A 19,750-nucleotide genomic window follows, 5' to 3' on the forward strand; every position below is an offset into this window, starting at 1 on the left:
AAACTATCTGGACTTGTAAACCAAGCAAATCTCATATGGAATAACAGAAAGTAAACTTGGAACCTTGCAACACCATTCTTAGTGACTTTTCAAAGCAGAACCACATTTTAAGTGGCATTTACCAGGTGTTAATTAGGTGCAACGCTCTGTGCCAGTCTATTAATAATAGAATTGCCAAATGGAAATTAAAGAAATAAAGATCAAATAAAGATGAAAGAGTGAATCTCATTTTGATTCTTGCCTCTTTATTCAGGACAGTGTTTTATGTCATTAAGTCTTCCCAGTTTTTTTTTTTAAATTACATCCTACTGTTCTGGGAAAGCTGCTAATTAAGACAATCAACTGTCCACTGAGGTATTTCCAATTAAGACGACTATTATGGCACTGATCCTGCCAACACTTTGTCGAACATGCAGTCCCACTGCTATCGATAGAGTAGGCACAAGATTCTTTTTCAAACATAGGCCTGGCTCTCTACTGCCTTGCATCTGGTGTAGGCATTTCTACCCGTGCAAAGTGGGTAGAAAACACACTCTTTTCCCTGTGAGAGGAGTGGAGAATTCTGACTGGTAGGATTTTGCATAGGTGTAAGTGACTGCCAGAGCTTTAGGTTCACTTTGTACTGGCTGCAGATGTATCTGGCTGTTTGAATGCAACAGATTTCTCAAACTGTGAATCAAATATTCAATTGAGCTTTTAAAATGTGGCCCACCCCCTTTTTTATCCAGTGGGAAAAAATGGAGGTGGTGGGTGGGGAGTGTCACAGGGCACACCACTCACCACTTGTCTGGAGCCTCTTCCTGGTCACTCTGGGGATTAGCTCTCAAGGTCGATGCTACCTTCCAAGGCCTCTCAGGTCTGCAGCCCCCCTCTCACTCCAGGAACCATAACGTCCCCTTCATGACTCAGCTCTCCAGCTAGGTCACTTAGTGTTTCTCCCTTCCAGGCACAGTCCTTCGATTATCTGTCACTCCCACAATGACCCAAGCAATGTCCCGTTCACTGCCCTGCCAGTCTATGCCACATCCTCAGCGGCGAGTAGGGCTGCCCACTACTGCAGGTTCCAGTCCAAGGACTCTAGACCCAGCAGTTCCAAGCTTTCTTCTCCCAGCCCTCACTGCTCCTTCCCTGGACTCCTTCCTACAACTCTTGGTTCCCCTCCTTGCTCTGGGTTTACCAGCTCCCTCTTACCAGGGAGAGGCTGCCCTTTCCCAGCAGCAGCCCCTGTCTGTTGCCAGCTTCCTGGCTTAATAGGCCCCACCCATTTGTGCCCAGCTGAACCTGCTTGCAATCAATTCCCTGCTCCTTCCAGGTACAGCCTGTAGATTTAATAGGCCTACCTGGGCACCTTAACTCTTTCCAGCCCTGTGTAGGGTGGACACTCCATCACAGGGAGAAACATTTTCTTCTTCCTCTTCACCATCATGAAAAAGAAAGGAAGAGAAGGAATGGAATTGGGGGGGGGGGGGAGAATTAAAGGGGAAGAGAAAGCAAACAAACAAAACAAAAAAATTGAAACCAACCAAAAAGTGACAAAAACGTGAAAAAACTTTCAGATAAAACTAATATTTTTCACGGTCTTTAAATTTTTGTTGAATACAATTTTTGAGCAGCCATACAGTTATATAGTTTTGTTATGAAAGATAAATACTCAGTGTAACTCTGTGATAGGGTTGCTCCTGGCCTAATAGCCAATCACTACTGGGCCCCTAGTCTTGTGCACAAGACAAAGGTTGTTATTCATCTGTCATTCCCTTCCTGCAGCAGTCTTTCCAAGCAACAGCAAATAAGGCATTGGTAGCAAAGTGAAACAATAGTCCAGCAGCAAGACTACCTTCCCTCAGGCAGGATGTGACTGGCAGCAATGTTTCAAGCAGTTCCTGGCCCAACCAAGCTCCTCTCATGGAGTGAGAGCTGCAGGGCTGCCCAGAGGATTCAGGGGGCCTGGGCCAAAACAATTTCAGGGGTCCCTTCCATAAAAAAAGTTGGAATACTATAGTCTCATGGGGGCCCCTGCAGGGCCCAGGGCCTGGGGCAAATTACCCCACTTGCCCCCCCACCCCCAGGCAGCCCTGGAGAGCTGGCAACTCTCTCCCCCACACCAACACCCAACTTAGCTGGGTTCTTCCCTTTTAACTCCTCCCTCCAATCCTTACACCTGTGGTAGATAGTGCAGGGTCGGGCTCATGAAGCCCACAGCATGTTAACCCTTTCCTGGCCAGTGGTGGATTTGTATGCCCCACCATTTTATTTAAATTTGTACTGCATACAGGCTTTTCTCTTCTTATTCTTGGTTTGACCTTTTTGCATTGTTATATAGTCAGAGTTCCTACGAACACTAATTATTACAATGCTAAAAGATTTTGTTATCCATTCACTATGGATACAAGAGTTCTGTGCTCTACCGTGGCTAGATTCTCCTTAGTTACACCAGTATAAATCTACTGTAACTGCAACAGTAACTGGGCCAAATGCTCATTTGCACTACGGCCCATTTGAACCACTCGGAAAGTGAAAAGGGGCCTTAAAGCATCTTCCAAAGCTGTTTAAAGGGAACATATAAATTAGAATCAGACTGACTTCTATCAGGTTACTGCAGATTTATGCAAGTTTAAGCAGAACTAAAATCTGGTACTGGATCTTTCTACCTGGTCTCTTAGGACCTGATTCCCATTTAACAAAAACTGTTCCACACAACATTGTCAGTGTCAAGTACCTTTAGGGTAAATGAGAATCAGACCAATTCAGTCTATTCCCAAAATGCGAGTAGCAGATCTGTGTAACTGTTCTCTTCATTCTTAACTCCTTGGACCTCTTCTACTCAGAGGAGAGATTAAAGTCAGGTTGAAATATAAGCTATTTCATTTCAGAGGAACTTAAATACCTTCCCTGGGCCTGATTAAACTAGGATAAAAAAAAGTCAAACTTTCACCAACATGAATTCAATTCCACCAGTGTTATCAAGCCAGCCAAGGCACCCACCACAATTGTAAGCATTTCATCAATTTGATCTTCACTGCTCCAAGCAGGGTTAAATGGCATAGTGTAGGAGTGGTCAAACAGTGACACGCAAGCCATGCAGGACTCTTTTACCATTTTAGTGCGGCTCGTGGAGCCCCCCCATCCCTCACCTACCAGACTGCGGGGAGGAAGCTCAAGACCTCTGCCTTGCAGCAGGGTGGTGTGTGAGGGGCTTCTGTCCAGTGGGGAAGGGGGTCTCAGGGCTTCTGCCTAGTGAGGTGTACTTGCCAGGGCTCAGGGTGTCAGCAGGAGCAGTGCTGGAGCCCCAACCCCAGGCTCCTGGCAGGTATGCCCCAGCTCTTGATTGTCGTACGTGGCCATCCCTGGCATAGTGATTAAAATGGCAGCTGAAGCCCGCAGACCAGCAACATTGGGAGCCCATTTAGATAATAATTGTGGAGCTGAGCAAGTATTAGCAAAAACAGAGACAGGGCCTCTGCAAATCCCACAGGTTTCATGCTCGTATTAAAATGTTCTTCTCCTGGACTTAGAAGCTCATTTAAACTGCTTTCCAAATACCATTCTTAATGCAGCTACACTGATTTACACTAGCTGAAAATCTTTAAATGAGTTAAAAAAAAATCTCATTTTGGCTCCAAGAGCTATTGTTTCAGATTCATTGGCTGTGCCTATACTTAGCTTCCTACTGTTGCTTCCAGTGGGGAAGTTCCAGTGAGGGGTGTGATAATGTTAGCTCTGTTCCCATGACTGCCAGGGTTTTTACAATCTTGTTGTGTAACTCTACACAGAGCAGGTCTAAACAACAGCATTTAAAATGCCAGCAGCGAGGGGTGATGTTGTCTACACTCTTACTTCCATTGTTATTGCCCCTCGTGGAGCTCAGTGGTAGAGTTTTGGCACAGAAAGCTTGGTTTTAGACAAGATTTGTGTCTGTTGGACACTCAGGCCCAGCATCCTTGTGAATGAAGCTCACCTTTGAGTGACATCTCATTACCATAAAGCCTAAAAACTTAGGGTGGAAGTTTCAAAAGCACTCAGGATTAATCATACTGCTGCTATTGAAGTCAATAGGAATCTTACGACAGCACAGATAAACTAAGCTTTTGAAAATCCCACCCTTAAGGCTTAGATTCTGCAGATGCTTCTGCAAAGGAGAAGAGTGATGGCCATTTCCTTTGCTGCTCTCTCCTCCCCAGCCTGCCCTGTGCAGCAGGCAGTAGGGTTCAACTACATTCTTAGACTGTGCACCCCAACATCTGATAAGCCTTCTGAAGAAGAGCTTTCTATTGACAAAGTATAATGTTCCAATCTAATTCAAACCCCATTTCTGGAAATTCTCCAGGTCATAAACTAAGAACTTGTGCTTCATGCCAACCACTGTAGCAAGCATAATATGTAGTGACTGAACATTGTGAAAACGTCTTTGTTGTAACTAGACAGAACAGCTGTAGCTAGTTAAAAGAGATCACAGAAATACGGAGAAGTTGTGATGGAACTATGGGCACCATTGTAACTATGGAGAAAAGGTTTCCATTTATTTTTCAGTGGCATACTATTCTTCCTGCTTTAGTAACAGACATGAAAGAAAATAGTTGTAGAAACAGCAAAAGACCCAGTGCTATAAAAAGTGATCTCCACCTTAATACATGAGTGGCCCAAAGGCTCATGGAACCATATATTTTGGGATGAACTAGTAGTAATAATAATACTTGCATAGCACCGTTCATCTATAGCTCTCAAAGCACTTTACAAAAGATGTCAGTGTCATTGCCTCCATTTTACAGATGGGGAAACTGTAGTACACAGACTGACTTGCCCAAAGTCACCCAGCAGGCCAATGGCTGTGCTGGGAATAGAACTAAGATCAGGTAGAGTTCTAAGATTCTGCCCTCGTGAATTGTGCACTATGAATATTATTAAATGGAGATGCACAGCTCATAAGCATCCCTCTCCGTAGATCTCAGTTTACCTTCACACCGTCTAAAGACCTGGTGTTTTCATAATTCATAAATTATTTCCATCAGAAATTGAACTGTACAGGATCTGGTCCAAGAGATGAACATAGCTGAACTGTTCAGTAATAGTAACCATAATGTGATTCAATTTAGTATCCTGATAGGGGGTAAAATAGCAAAGAAACTCACCACAGTAGTACTGAACTTCAAAAAATGGAGAACTACACAAAAGTGAGTAAGTTAGTTAAATGGAAATTAAAAGGAATAGTGCAAAGAGTGAAATGTCTGCAATAGAGGCTCAACCTAGATTTATACACCTCCCCCAAGCCCTCCAACCCCCCACAATACATTAAGACGACCAAAAAATGCCACCTTGGCTAAACAACAAAGTAAGAGGCAGTTAGAGACAAGGACATCTTGTAAAAATTGGAAGTCAAATACAACTGAGGAAAATAGAAAGGAACAAACTCTGGCAAGTCAAGTGTAAAAGTATAATTAGACAGCCAAAAAAGAATTTGAAGAGTAACTACCAAAAGACACACAAAGTACAACTATTTTAAGTACATCAGAAGCAGGAATCCTGCCAACAGTGAAGCCAATGGACGACTGAGTTCCTAAAGGAGCACTCAAGGAAGACAAAGCTGTTGAAGAGAAGCTAAATAATTCTTTGCATTGGTCTACACTGCAGAGACTGGGAGGGAGAGTACCACACCTAAGCCATTCTTTTTAGATCACAAATCTGAGGAACTGTCCAAGATTGAGGTGTCAGTAGAGTAGGTGTTGGAACAAACTGATAAATTAAACAGCCATAAATCACCAGAACCAGATGGCATTTATCCAAGAGTTCTGAAAGAACTCATGAAATTGCAGAGCTATGTACCCTATTGCTTAAATCAACTTCTGTACCCAATGACTGGAGAATAGCTAATGTAATGCTGATTTTTTAAAAAGGCTCCAGAAGCAATCCTGGCAATTACAAGCTGGTAAACCTAAATTTAATACCAGACAAATTAGTTGAAACTAGAATAAAGAACCAAATTATCAGACTTTTAGATGAACACAGTATGTTGGTGAAGAGTCAACAAGGTTTTAGTAAATGGAAATCATGCCTCACCAATCTACAGAATTCTTTGAGAGGAGTCAACAAGCATATGTAAAAGGGTGATCCAGAGAATATAGTGTACTTGGACTTTCAGAAAGCCTCTGGCAAGTTCCCCCACCAAAGACTCTTAAGCTAATAAGCAGTCATAGGATAAGAAGGAAAGTCCTCTCATGGATCAGTAACTAGTTAAAACCTAGGAAACAGAGGGTGGGAATAAATGGGCAGTTTTCACATTGGAGAGAGGTGCACAAAGGGAACCCCCAACGATATGCACTCAGAGCAGTGCAGTTCAACATATTCATAAATTATCTGGAACAAGGGGGTAAACAATGAGGTAGCAAAATTCGCGGACAATATAAAATTACTTACAAGATAGTTAAATCCAATGCAGACGGCAAAGAATTACAAAGGGATCTCACAAAACTCAGTGATTGGGCAATAAAATGGCAGAAGAAATTCAGTATTGAGAAGTGCAAAGTAATGCACATTGGAAAAAATAATGCCATTATACATATCAAATTATGGGGTCTAAATTAGCTATTACCACTCAATAAAGATCTTGGAGTCATTGTGGAAAGTTTTCTGAAAACATCCACTCCATGTGCAGCAGCAGTCAAAAAAGCTAACAGATTGTTGGAAATCATTAGGAAAGGAATAGATAACAAGTCAGAAAATACCATATTGCCTCTATATAAATCCATGATACGCCCACATCTTGAATATTGCTTGCAGATCTGGTAGCAGATATATTGGAATTGGAAAAGGTACCAAAAAGGGCAACAAAAATGATTAGGGGTATGGAACAGCTTCTGTAGGAGGAGAAATTAATAAGTCTGGGACTTGTTAGCTTGGGAAAGAGATGACTAAGGGGGAATACGATGGGGTCTATAAAATCATGACTGGTGTGAAGAAAGTAAATAAGTGAGTGTTATTTACTCCTCATAACGCAAGAACTAGGGGTCACCTGATGAAATTAATAGGCAGCGGGTTTAAAACAAAAACAACAAACAAAAGGAAGTATTTCACACATGACACAGTCAACCAACCTGTGGAACTCTTTGGCAAGGAATTTGTGAAGGCCAGAAGTGTAACTGGGTTTTAAAAAGAATTAGATACATTCATGGAGGATAGTAAAGGGATCCATCAATTGCTATTAGCCAAGATGGTTAGGGATGCAACATCACACTCTGGGTCTCCCTAAACATCTGACTGCCAGAAGCTGGAACTGGACAATAGGAGATGGATCACTTGATAAATTGTCCTGTTATATTCATACCTTCTGGAGCATCCTGCACTGGCCACTGCCGGAAGACAGGATACAGTGGTAGATGGAACTTTCATCCGACCCAGTATGGCCATTCTTATCTTCTTAATGTTTCAGAGTAAATAATTTCTCACATAATTGTAGCATGTATGCTATTGCTTTTCCTGTGTCCTTGTTCCACATCAGAACCTCAGCCGTTTGAGAAGGGCTGCACAAGTGCATGAAATCATAGTAATTGTCTCCGTAAAATGTAATCCTAAAGGGAATTCATCGGGGGTGTTTAGAAATTAAATAATCCAGAATATTGCTTGTGAAGCTGTTTACTGGCCAGACTTGAATGAAAACATTAAACAGCTGATGGGAAAATTGCAGCAGCTCTTAAATACTATTACAAAGAATGAAAGAAGGAAATGATAGTAGAAATAGTGCCTGAATATCCACAATGGAAAAGGGTAATCATGTTTGTTTCATTTCACTTGAAAGGACATAATTTAAAAAATATTTTTGGCCCCCTTCACAGCACTCTGGCAGAGCAAAGTGGCCAAAAAAAAAAAAAAAAAAAGTGCCCTCATAGGCAGCTGAGAATTTCCATGATGTAACTACTCTTAACTGATAGTCTGTCCCCCTCCACACACCTTCCCCTTGCAGCATCAGATGGGATATTTGGGAAGGCGATCAGCGGTGCTGAGGTGATCCCTAGCTGACGAATAGGCCTCTAGAGAGTTGTTGCCAACATGTATAAATCAGAGTAGCTCTGAGGCTCCCAGCAGCCCCAGTCATTGGGGGAACACAAAGGTGACTTAAAACCACCTTGCCCACCCCCATTCTTCAGCTACACCAAGCAAAGAGCTGGTGCAACTGAGGATCTAGCTCACTGCCTATTATGCAATCTCTTTCCATACATTCATGAGGCCAAATTGTATAGCTGGAAGACACCTGGGCAAGTTGGTATGAGTAAACAAGAAATAGCCTGAATGTTTTCACCCCCCTTGAATCAAATTGAACCCAAACCTTTTTAGGCTCTTGAAAATATGTAGGACCCCACCACCATACACCCTATTCTGTCCACCCAGTCTGCTGGGACTTCAGCCAAGCAAGTCATTAGTTCCTTTTCAACAAAATGTTAGTTTCGATTCCAGTAATTCCCTGAGTGGTTTTGGGTTACCTCCCTTAGAGCCTGAGGTTCTGAAACCTGCTGTGATCCTCATGAACTCCCAGCTTTTGATTATCCAGTGTAGCATTCACAAAATATATGCTCTTCAGGATGCCAAATACTCAGTTTTCATATTTCAATAACAAACATTTGGAGACCTGTTATTCTAGGGTACATGGACATCATGTAACGCAAATAAAGAAAAACATCAATAGTAAAACCCAGTGGTTATACCATGATGAAAACAGTACCTGTGATAGCATGGTATCCACCTCTCACAAGCAACCCCTTCTGCTCAGGTGTGTCTGCAGTCTTTAGACAATCCCAGCCCTGGTATCAGGCCATACCCCCAGGAAACAATGATTTCACACACTCTGGCCCCAACTGGGCCACTCAGTAGTTCAGATCCCCTTCTGGGTGGTTATCAGTGTACAATTGTAGGCCACTTCCCCAGTGTCCCATGGGAGAGGGACCCAGGTCTGCCCACTGCTCCAGGTCCCAGCCCAAGGACCCTAAGAATAGCAACAATGTCCCTTTAACAAAACAGCCTGCAGTTCCCTGGGTCACTTGCCCATGGCCCCACCCTTCACCAAAGCTTTACCCTTACCTCAGGCCCCTTCTATGTTCAGACCAAGCCACCAGCTCAATGCTGTTCCTCCCTCCCCGCCAGAATTGAGCTATACATGGTGCTGCAGTTCCCTTTGGCCAGACAGAAGCACCACCTACACTCCTCTGACTCCAGCAAGGAAAGAAGTGGGGTTTGGACTGCCGCCCCTTTTATACTAACCTGCAACCCTCTGATTGGCTAGCTCCTTGCAGCCTCCCTCTGATTGGCTGCTTTCCTGCACAGTTTCGTTAGGCCCCTTCAAGGACTTAGCTCCACTGCTCCTTTCCTGGGATAGGTGTGGCAGTACTCTGAATCCTCCAGCAGGGGGCCCCTGGGCCTAGTCTACCCCTAAACCCAGCATTTGCAACCACTTAGGGAAATCCCTCAGACCACAAGAGAGAAGTCTGCTCAGGCTGTGGACATGGAGCCTAGTGTCTTGGGTAGTAGCTGCCTATTGTTTCAGCTATAACAAAAGGAGCATTTTATAGTTTCTTCCAGTTAACCTGAACTAAGAATGCTTAGTACACCCAGCAACTTTAATCATATCTATAATTGTCTATAAATCAAAGACCCACTGGTGACATACATTAACATCTCCAAGTACAATATTTTACAGTTAAAGGAATATTTAAACTCTTTGTTTAAGAAGCAAAATACAGTATCTATAGGATTCCATCTATTTTTATGTAATTGTGCACGATACAGACTGCTATGAACTAGAGTATACTATGAACTTTAAATTCATTTTACAACTTCTTTTCTTCTTTGTAACAAATACATTAGTCTAAAACTAGATAACACTTCTAGGACTAGATAACACTTCTAAATTCTCATCAATGGTAAAACCAGACTATCAGATAAAGGATAAAAATACAAAGAGAAAGATAATCCTGAAAACTCTTACTCATGTGAGTAATCATTAGTTTTACAAGTAGTCCCACTGAAGTCATTGGGACTTCACTACAACCACTTATGAGAGTAAATGTTGTTGTTCTAGCCTTGCTATAGGTTGACTTAAAACCTCATTAAGATTGATGGATGTGAATGAACCCTTTAATTAACACAACTGTAAGGATACGTTAATCACAAGACCCACATTAGACAAAATGGTTAGAGAAACCAGCCCAAGAATTTCTGACAGGGTAGGCAGAGGGGCTTTTGGCTGAGTTTTGTTTTGGCTAAGGGGGTGTGTGTCTGTGTGACAGAGAGAGAGGAAGGGAGGTTGGGTGGATGGCAAGCAGAATACAGAACCAGAATGACAGCCTGAAGAAATCCAAGCAGCAACATGTAAGCATGGTGTGGTCTGGTAGAAGCTATAAAGGGAGCTTTTGGGTCTGATGCTGGCTAAACAGACTTAGGTTGTAAGCAAAGACACTTTCCCCTGTTTTTGGTTCCTCTCGGGGTCAGACGCGTGGCATGTATAAAGTGTACATGCATTTCTGTAAATTTGGGCCCCTTTCTCCTCACCCCACTTTTCTACCACTAAAATAGAGTAGTAGTAGCTGAGTTAAAAAAATCATGTTTTTTTAAAAAATTGAAAACCCAAGTCAGTTAGAAATGGGCCTAAGCCACAAAGGCCCCAACCCTGCTGTCTGGCCCAGGCAGGTGTACTCCCTTGCTGAGGAGAGCCCCTTCCTGCAGGTGTAAGGATCCACTCACGACGATCTGATTATGGGACAGGGGCCAACATTCGAAGCTGGCCTTCAATCATAATACATTTATTATTGTATACTTTATGCTATAAAGCTAGTTTTTATTACTATAAAACTTACTTTTCCATTGTATTACATCCTCCCCAGGTGAATGTTGGAGCTCAGATTGGAGACAAGTCTCTTTCTTTCCTCTCTGTCATTTTCTGCTGCTTCCATACCAGGATGGTAGCCTGGTTCTGGCTCTATACCAGTGGATTTTTTTTTTTTAATGAGGCCAGGTGGTTAGGTTTGCAGTCACCCCTCCCCACCTTATCTGGGTTTGGACCAACAGCCGCATCAAGGTGCAGAAAGCAGGGTTATAGCAGTTTACCATACTAAAAGCTAGCTCTATAGGCAGACTGACTAATGTATCCTCTGAGAGTGTTACACGTTTACAAATGGGAATACTGAGGTTTTACATTCAATTAACAGCAAAACATAGATTAGAAATCAGGCCCTCCTGATTTCTAGCCCTGTACTCTTTCCACCACAACACACTGCTTTCATTAGCCATTTGGAGTATTCAGATCTGGGTTACTGGTTTAGGCTCAGCTCTAGTTCAGTTAGGATGTTATATATATAAAAAAACACCTATACGCTAGAGAACGTTTAGCCATTTACACGCTCAATCTAAAACAAGGCACCTTCCAAATTCAGATTTTCTTTCACTGTGTTTATAATTTAAACAAGGGGGAAGTCAAATTAGCACTAAAGTACTGTACCTCGTTTAACTCTGGAGATAAGGTGGGTGAGCTAATATCTTTTATTGGACCACTTACAGTTGGTGAGAGAGACATGCTTTCTTACTGGAAAACTTGTCTCTCCCCCCAACAGTAGTTTGTCCAATAAAAGGTATTAGCTCACCCACCTTGTCTCTCTAATACTCTGGGACTGACATGGCTACAACAACATTGCATACAATATTGTTTAACTCTACTTTAAATAGGACACACTTTTCTACTTTAAATAGGACACACTTTTCTAATTATATCTTTGTGGCTTAAATTTTGTTTACTAATGTTTATAAACTGATCCAAGATATTTTGTGTATCTTTATGGTATTAAGTGTTAAACCCAATCCTGCTTTCTCAAGTTCCTTGCCCACTTGCTGTCTTAACCTAAAAGCTGAGAATGAGCAAGCCTGAGGACAGAAACACTTCAGGATGGTCTTTATCATGCAAATGAACTGCATAACTACTTCTACCTGAACCCATAGGTGCCACATTTCGTGCAGCTGCTGGTGTAACAGTTTATGCCAATTATAGGAGGAGGTTGGGAGGGAATAGCTAGAAGTTAGTTGTGGGGATGGGGAACGCAAGTTTGGAGACAGGTGGGTAGGGAGTTGGATATTTGGGATTATCCAGGGGGAAAGCTGGGAGACTTGGAGAAGGTGGGGGTAGCCACAGGGGATGAGATTAGGGGAATCTGGGAACAGACAGATTTTCTGAGGGTATCAAGGGACATGATGAGAAGTGGAGGCTATTGTGTGAGGCAGCTGGCTGGTTAATGGGAGGAGGAAAGCCTGAGGCCTCCCATCCCTTTTGTCCCTGTCCCCTTGTCCCTCGCTTGCATGCTTGCTCCAGCTGCTCTTCTCCCACTTGGATGTGGCAGGTAAAACAGTGAGCCAGAAGCTGCTTGGCTGCCCAGCCAGCTGACACTACAGTGGCCTTGAGCTGCAATTGCAGGTTATTCATATAGCCCAGTTTGAATGCGTGACACCTCACCTGGGCTGTGGGAACACATAAGAGGACTGGTAAATCCATGTCACCTGAGATGTCTGACACTTGGTAGTTCTGTGTAGAACAATCCCTGGGGATTTGGGACATGCTGTCAAGGCCAGGTTGTCAGCACCTCATGGCCAGAGCCAGAGTCCAGTCAGGAGTCAAGAATCAGCTGGATCAGAATGCCAGCAGATCAGAAGCAGGAGACAAACTTAGGATCAAAATCATGAATTGGTAACTGTATCAGGCTGGGTCAGGATACCAGGGAATCAAAGACAGGAGACAAACTGGAGATCAGGAGCCAAGCAAGATCAACATGCCTGGGGACTAGGAAGATATATAATGCAGAGCCAGGTGAATCCCAGTTGTTCAGTCAGCTTCCTGTTCCTGTTTCAGGCTTAAGTAGGTCCAGGGGCCAATCAGATGCTCTGGGCCTCTGCCAATCGGACATCGGGGCGGAGCCTCAAACTGGGGCTGAGCTTCATGGTCTGGGTCAGTAGTTGTCAGTGGGCTGTCAAGTGAAGGATTGATGCATGGCTGCTCTTGTGAATGCAGATTTGAGGCTTATAGGTCATGATGTTTCCAGTACTAATAGCACAAGCCTTTACCACTTGAGTTAAAGAAGTTACTTCTCCAGTTGACTGCTGTAGTAGACTTTCATTTCCTATGTGAAATGGCCACTAGAGAGGGTTGCATAAGACATACTGAACAGTTGAGGTATATTGGTACAGCCTGTGTAAGCAAGCCCACCAACCTGGGTCAACAGACTCTGGCTAGTGGGGCTCATGCTACCACACTAAACATAGCTACGTAGACATTGCTGCTTGGGCTCTGAAACCTGGAGAGCAGGTTGGGCCTCCAGGACTGTAGCAGGCTCGGATTTCTGTGTTATATTTAAACAAAAAAATAAATAGTTGAATGCGAGTAATTGTTGCTTCGATGCACAGAAAAAACACACTGCCCAGATTGTGTATAACATGTCCAAAAAATGTTACAAAGTAATATTTCAGTTTGAGAAACAGCCAGGTTAGATGTTAAAGAATTTGAACTAATTTATTCCCCTGTGACAGAATTCACACAGCTAGATCACTGCTCTAAACTGGGGAGAGGAAATAAAGTTAGTTATTAATGGTTTGTCTGTAAGGAAGGGAAATTTTTATTTTAACCTATATATTTTTATTAGTGATGCTGTTCATTTATCTCTCTCTCTCTCTCTCTTTAGTGTTCAGGTCCTATTCTGCATATCTCTTGCCTCTATGGTTTATTAATAAGCTTGAAGTTTCTGCCCAGATTAAAACTTGATTTCTCTGATGTCCTAGGATTAAGGGTTTTTTTTTTTTTTTAATGAGTTCTTTTGTGGATAAGAGCTGGGGCGGGGGAGGAGGGAGGAGAACAGCTGTCAGTTACATTTTAGAACTTGGTTTTGACAGAGACATTTATTTTGTGAGCACTGCAGTCAGAACTGTCCAGAACTGATAGCCCAAGGTTAAACCACAGTCTTCTTTGGAAAGTAAACAATGAATCTTTTTGAAGTATTTTGACGGGAAACCAATTGTTTCCAGCTGAAGTGATGTGGGTATGTGTATGTACACATAAGGATGTGTGTGAATATCGAGATAGGATAGTAGCTTTTGCCTCTAACCTAGTAGTCCAGCACTAATGTTCAGGGCTTCTTGACTAAAGTTGAGGTATTTTACTAGTGCAATATTTGGTGTTTTGTTGGTTCTTGGGGGAAGCCTGATAGCAATGAGGTGTGCCTCGGATGGAGCTATCCTGGACCGAGGGAGGACTTTAACAAAAATAATTCTACAGGCCAGTTCAACTCCTCCCTGGGAGAAACCTGAGGGAGGGAAATTAAAGGAAAAGAAAACACCGCAAGCTTCACCTGTTTTAGTTGTTAAGAAATTATCACTTTGAATCAGAGGGGCTTTGGGAGAGTAGTGTGGACAAGGGTGAGGTCTCCCCACCAGTAGAGCCTAAGTGGTGTAGGTAAGCCTGAGACACAAAGGCAGAGCACTGGGAGGGGAGTTCTGTCCTGTCATCTCTTGGTTCCTTTCGAAGTCATGCTGCCACAGGAGGCCACAGAGCCTGTAGATGTTAATGCTGCTTTAAGGTTATGTCTACACTTAACAGCAGTGGGTAGAGTATATACACTGCACACACACCATTGCACAGGTATAGATAGCAGCATAGATGGTGAGGGCCTTCTTAGATGCTAGAGTATGTATTCTACACCATGCTCTACCTGCCCAAGCAGGGCTTCCTCTACAGGGGTGCCAGAATGGGGAGGACCAGGGGGTCATGGGCCCACCACTTTTTACCAGCTGTAAAGAGGAGCGATGGGGAGGACGGCGGGGTCTTGGGGGGAAGAGGCACTGTGGGAGCGGGGCCTTAGGGGGAAGGGGCAGTCCGAGGGCAGGGTGGGGCTGCGGTCCAGGTGTTCATGCCCCTCTCATTGTTAGGAAACTTCTGCCGCCTCTGTTCCCCTATCTACTGCTATTTTTAGCAGTCTAGTGTCCCACTGCCTACCTGCTGCTGGAACGTTTCCCACGGCAGGGAAAGACTCCAGCAGCGGCGAAAGGCTCTGGCAGGGAGCAAGCAGCGAAGCAAGGTTCCAGAGCTTTTCACTGCAGCATGTAGCTACGCAAACCCTACACACCACCAACAGGGTACGCGAGGCCTAACTGTCTGAGTTGCCCACTGGGATTTTCAAACAGAAATGCATTGGAAGGTGGGGGTTTCTGAGAGCGGCTGAGCCACTGCTCTACCCTCTCTTTTCTGCTGCCACAGTTCCAAAACCCACTGGGCCCACTTCCTTGCAAGCTGCAGTGATAGGGCTTTCATGTGACCCCAACTAAGAGGAGGAGGAGGAGGAGAATGGTTCACAGTTCCCCACCTCTCTTGCCACCAATACAGATCTACTGTATCTCAGTACCATCCATTCACAGAAATGAAAGGCAGCGTTTGTAGACTTTTTTTTAATTGAGAAAAGACAGGACGAGGAGAAGGGTCTGCTTCCTTGCTCCCAAAGAGCAATTCAGCTCTGGCTAAAAAGAATCATCATAAAAAAAAGAAGCTACCAGCACAACCTTTTATTCCCTTACTGGAGCTGCTATTTTCAACATATAGCAAATCCAAGCTAGGAAATAAACCTGCCAGTCATATTTAGAAAGCAATAAAAAAAACCCCAACTGTTAACATACAAATAAGGAAATCTTTTCTCAGATTAAACAAGACACAGTAGAGCTAACATTTCTCATTTGTTACAGCTAATAAGCTCTAACATGGGATACATAACTGGGGACAAGGGGGCCAAATTAGCCCTAGCTGTGTCTTTTTAACATGCATCCACATTATATAAAATTATGGAAGATTTTTATGGGAAAGGTTTAGGGAATAAATATACTTTTTTTGGTTGATTAGATCATTGAAACAGCACCAAATTACTGAATAAATTAATGTGCTAACGCAACTATTCAAAAGATTTCATGAACATTTTTCATATTACTTCTTTGAAATGTATTCTTGACAGTTCATGAATTAAAATAAAAGATTTTTTAAAAGAGATTCATGAACATTCATATACATATTAAAATGCCTCCTTTTACATAAAATGTATTAATATGAATTTGAATATTTGCCTCTAAACTTGGGTCCTTTGGTCCTTAATGATTTTATACATATTCACAAAATTCATAAAAACAGTTCACCTGAGTAGTGTCATTATCCCAAGGTCGTTTGATTGCAAAGAGAGTATAGAGAGCGCTCGTCATGTGAAATACCTGAAATATTACTATCAATCTGCATTTGCATTTTCTTGTTGAGTTTTAATGTACTTTTCCTCCCCAAATTAGTTAACACTTTTAAAGAGCTCTTGCACCACCACATTTGTCTTTTTATAGCGCACTTTATGTAGACAAAGGTGAGCTCTTTAAATAGATACAATTTTTAAAAAATCATTATGAGTCAGACAAGACAAAAAGATTTATTTTCAAATCTGATCTTAAAGATTGATGGAATGGGTGGGGCTCACTTTGCATGAGCGTATAAGCAAGGGGGCAGACAATGCTAGCATCAACTCATCAAAAAAAGAGGCATATTCAGACATGACTGACAGCACTTTAGTTACCAAAAGAAAGAGGACTAGAAGTTCAGCCCCCTAAGTGGATAGGTATGTTAAGACAACTTATGGAATTGTTGAATGTGTACAGGACACCCATGCGGTGGAACAACAAAATAGCTTCTTCATGATCACCTTTTTGCAAGATTCTGAAAAATACATTGATGCAAATACAGTGCAATATGCTGGAGAATCTATATTTTAAAGTAAAGGTTTGAAGAACTGTTTTAAAAACAGGACCTAGATGCAGTTTCACCACACTAGTTTTGTAGAATGTATAAAATGTGGATGATAAAAACATGAACTGTTGTAAAGAAAGCTAAATTCTGCCAGATTATTTTCTTTTTACTAGCATATATTAAAAATGGATATTTGAATGTTGTCTGCATTGATGATAGTTGGGAAGGTGATATATTCCTTAGGTAATATCTTTTAATATTATGGCATATTATTTTCTGCTCAGGAAGGATATATAAGATTTTAATACACAGAAACTGAATACTTATTACTTGGGCAAAATGCAGTGTACTAGTAACGAGTCTGTAGCAAAAGAAAAGGAAGAGAATGTAATTGACCAAAACAGCCAATTTTCTGTTGTTTTTTTGGATGATGATTTAGACCCTCAAGCCTGCAAACATACCTGCTTAACTTTATTATTGGGGGTGAGGGATAGCTCAGTGGTTTGAGCATTGGCCTGCTTAAACCCAGGGTTGTGAGTTCAATCCTTGAGGGGGCCAATTAGGAATCTGGGGCAAAATCAGTACTTGGTCCTGCTAGTGAAGGCAGGGGGCTGGACTCGATGACCTTTCAAGGTCCCTTCCAGTTCTAGGAGATAGGATATCTCCATTAATTAATTAATTAATTAAAAAAAGTAGCCCCATTTAAGTCAATGGTGCTGTTTGGTTGAATAAAGTTCAACCAATGTTATACCCATGTTTAGTGGATTGGGGCCCTAAATGCCATTCTCTTGGATCACCCCCACTGCAGCCCTAATGCCAAGACCTTCTTGGGAGTGGGTGTTGTGCTCCCACTCCATGCTTAATCCATGGGGGTATGACTCTATTACATTTCTCAGCTTGACTCTTTAGCTCAAGCTGTAGAGACTCTCACTTGTAGTCCCTAGTTCACCCCCTCGTGCATAGGGCAAGATGGCAGCTGTCTCACATACATGTAGTAGACAGGCTCAGCTACAGGGTTGGTCTGCTCACAGCTATCTTGCACAGTATTAAACTGAGCACAAACACTTTTGCTGGCACTCATACCATAAGTGATTTTGAATAGTTTGTGACAAAACAATCTACTCAGCATTTGAATGCCTGGAAGTGCATTATTGTTTAAAGACAACTGCTGGTATTTTACTTAGCACTTTTGTTAATTTAGCAATGATTTAATCTGAACAATATTTGTATTGCACCAACCTTGCATTCCTTACTCAAAGAAAACCCTCATGGGAGTAAAGTCAGCAGGACACAGCCCATTTCTACTTATTTCCTACGTAACAGGTACTAGAACTAACCTTACAGAAATAGTGAAAGTTTTCAGCCTCCCTTGTGTATTCAAACACACATAGAACGGGGGACATGATCTGGGCTAAAGTTTTGACACTGGAACAGAGGTTAAATGTGACTATTGGACCATACACTGCTTCTGAAAGAATAGCTTGCTTGGAACTTTGTAGGAAAGGAGCAGTGGGAAAAATCCTAATTGTTTGTGCTTCCTCGTCTCTCTCCTGCTTTACTTTTCATTGAGGCTGAAGACTGTCCACTTCATTAGTATCATTTAAATCATAGGGTGGAGGATAAAAAATGGTTTATCTTTTTCTCACGAGTCTCTCTCAACCCCTTTCCTTCCATCCACACATTTAACATAACTGTGGAGGTGGTGTGGTTCTGGTACTGAGGCCTCTGTGTATGATTGGGAGTTGGAACAATTAAAAAAAACTGACTGGCTAGGGAAAATGTGGTTTTAGTCACCACTTATACTTTAGATTATTACCCATTTTAGCAGTAATTATTTAGCTATTTAAGGTATTAGCACTAGTCACTATGTTTATCATAAAAAAAAATCCTAAAAAAGGAGATTCTAAGGAAAGCTAGAAAAAAGGGCATGCTGCGAATCATAAAAGAAAGGGGTGGGGAGAATTAAAAAGATCTGTTTTCTGTCTCCTGGTATAAAAAACAGAGGTGTTAGATTTATTATATGTGTATGATACTAGTCCAGTGTTTAACTCTGGCCTCATTTTGTGAGCTAAATGAGATAGTATACTAGGGGTAACACTGAACTATGATGATTAGGCACAACCGATAAATTTGTTCTGGTGTAGCTACATCACTGAAGTTATATATATGCAAACCCCAAACACAGACAGGTTTCACTTACATTAAGTGGGATGTATACTAACGCATCTTAGTTGGGTAATTTACCAGATTGTCGCATGAATGATTAACTAGTGCACATATTACTAATGTAGATCTCTCTTACTTTCATTCTACATCACAAGTGAGAAAATTAAGCCCAGGCTTTAAGACTGTTCATTTTCTTCACCTAACCTACTTGAGAGCTGTGCCACCTTCTTTGCATTTACTCCAACCACTGCAGAGCCCTACAGAGATTCTATTTATGCCAAATGTCCCTCTTCTGCGCTTTATTGTTATATGTACTTTATATTGTGTGCTTCTCCTTCCAAGTGACAGACACATTATACACAGCAGGTTCAGAGTTCCATTTTACAAGTGGTTGTTGTGAATAACCTTTCTGCTATTTGAGTGAGACATTTCCTCTTGAAAACCTCAGTAGCATTCTCTGACCAAATCCTCCCTCATGACCTGCATTGCTCATAAAAAAAAAAAATCACACATAGAACCATGGATTTTTACCTTGTGTTAGAAAAATCAATATACAGTACAAGCTATAACCAAGAGTAGATGTTTAGATTAGAAATGGATGGATGGAATTTTTATTGTCAGTTGTCATCACCTTCTGGACAGGTTTCTGGGTGAAACAGTGAAAGCTGTGATAAAGCTTGATTCTCAGTACAGGTCTGTCTCATCTTACACTGGGGTTACATTCTGCAGTCAGCGCCTAAAGCGAAAATCGCGTATAGTCAAAATTACATTGAGTGTAATGGCAGGCGTAATCACCTGCACTACAGAAAC

At 42.1% G+C, this 19,750-nt stretch overlaps 1 long non-coding RNA gene across 1 annotated transcript in view; it reads right to left on the reverse strand.

The window, feature by feature from the left end:
* Positions 1–9,193, reverse strand: part of LOC135984098 (uncharacterized) — a 46,376-nt gene extending 37,183 nt beyond the window's left edge. The window contains exon 1 of the long non-coding RNA XR_010602007.1: positions 9,064–9,193. This is a non-coding gene — a long non-coding RNA (uncharacterized LOC135984098). The remainder of the gene's footprint in view (positions 1–9,063) is intronic.
* Positions 9,194–19,750: the final 10,557 nt, after the last annotated feature.

Source organism: Chrysemys picta, chromosome 5 (genome assembly GCF_011386835.1).
Source record: "Chrysemys picta bellii isolate R12L10 chromosome 5, ASM1138683v2, whole genome shotgun sequence".
NCBI lineage: Eukaryota > Metazoa > Chordata > Testudines > Emydidae > Chrysemys > Chrysemys picta.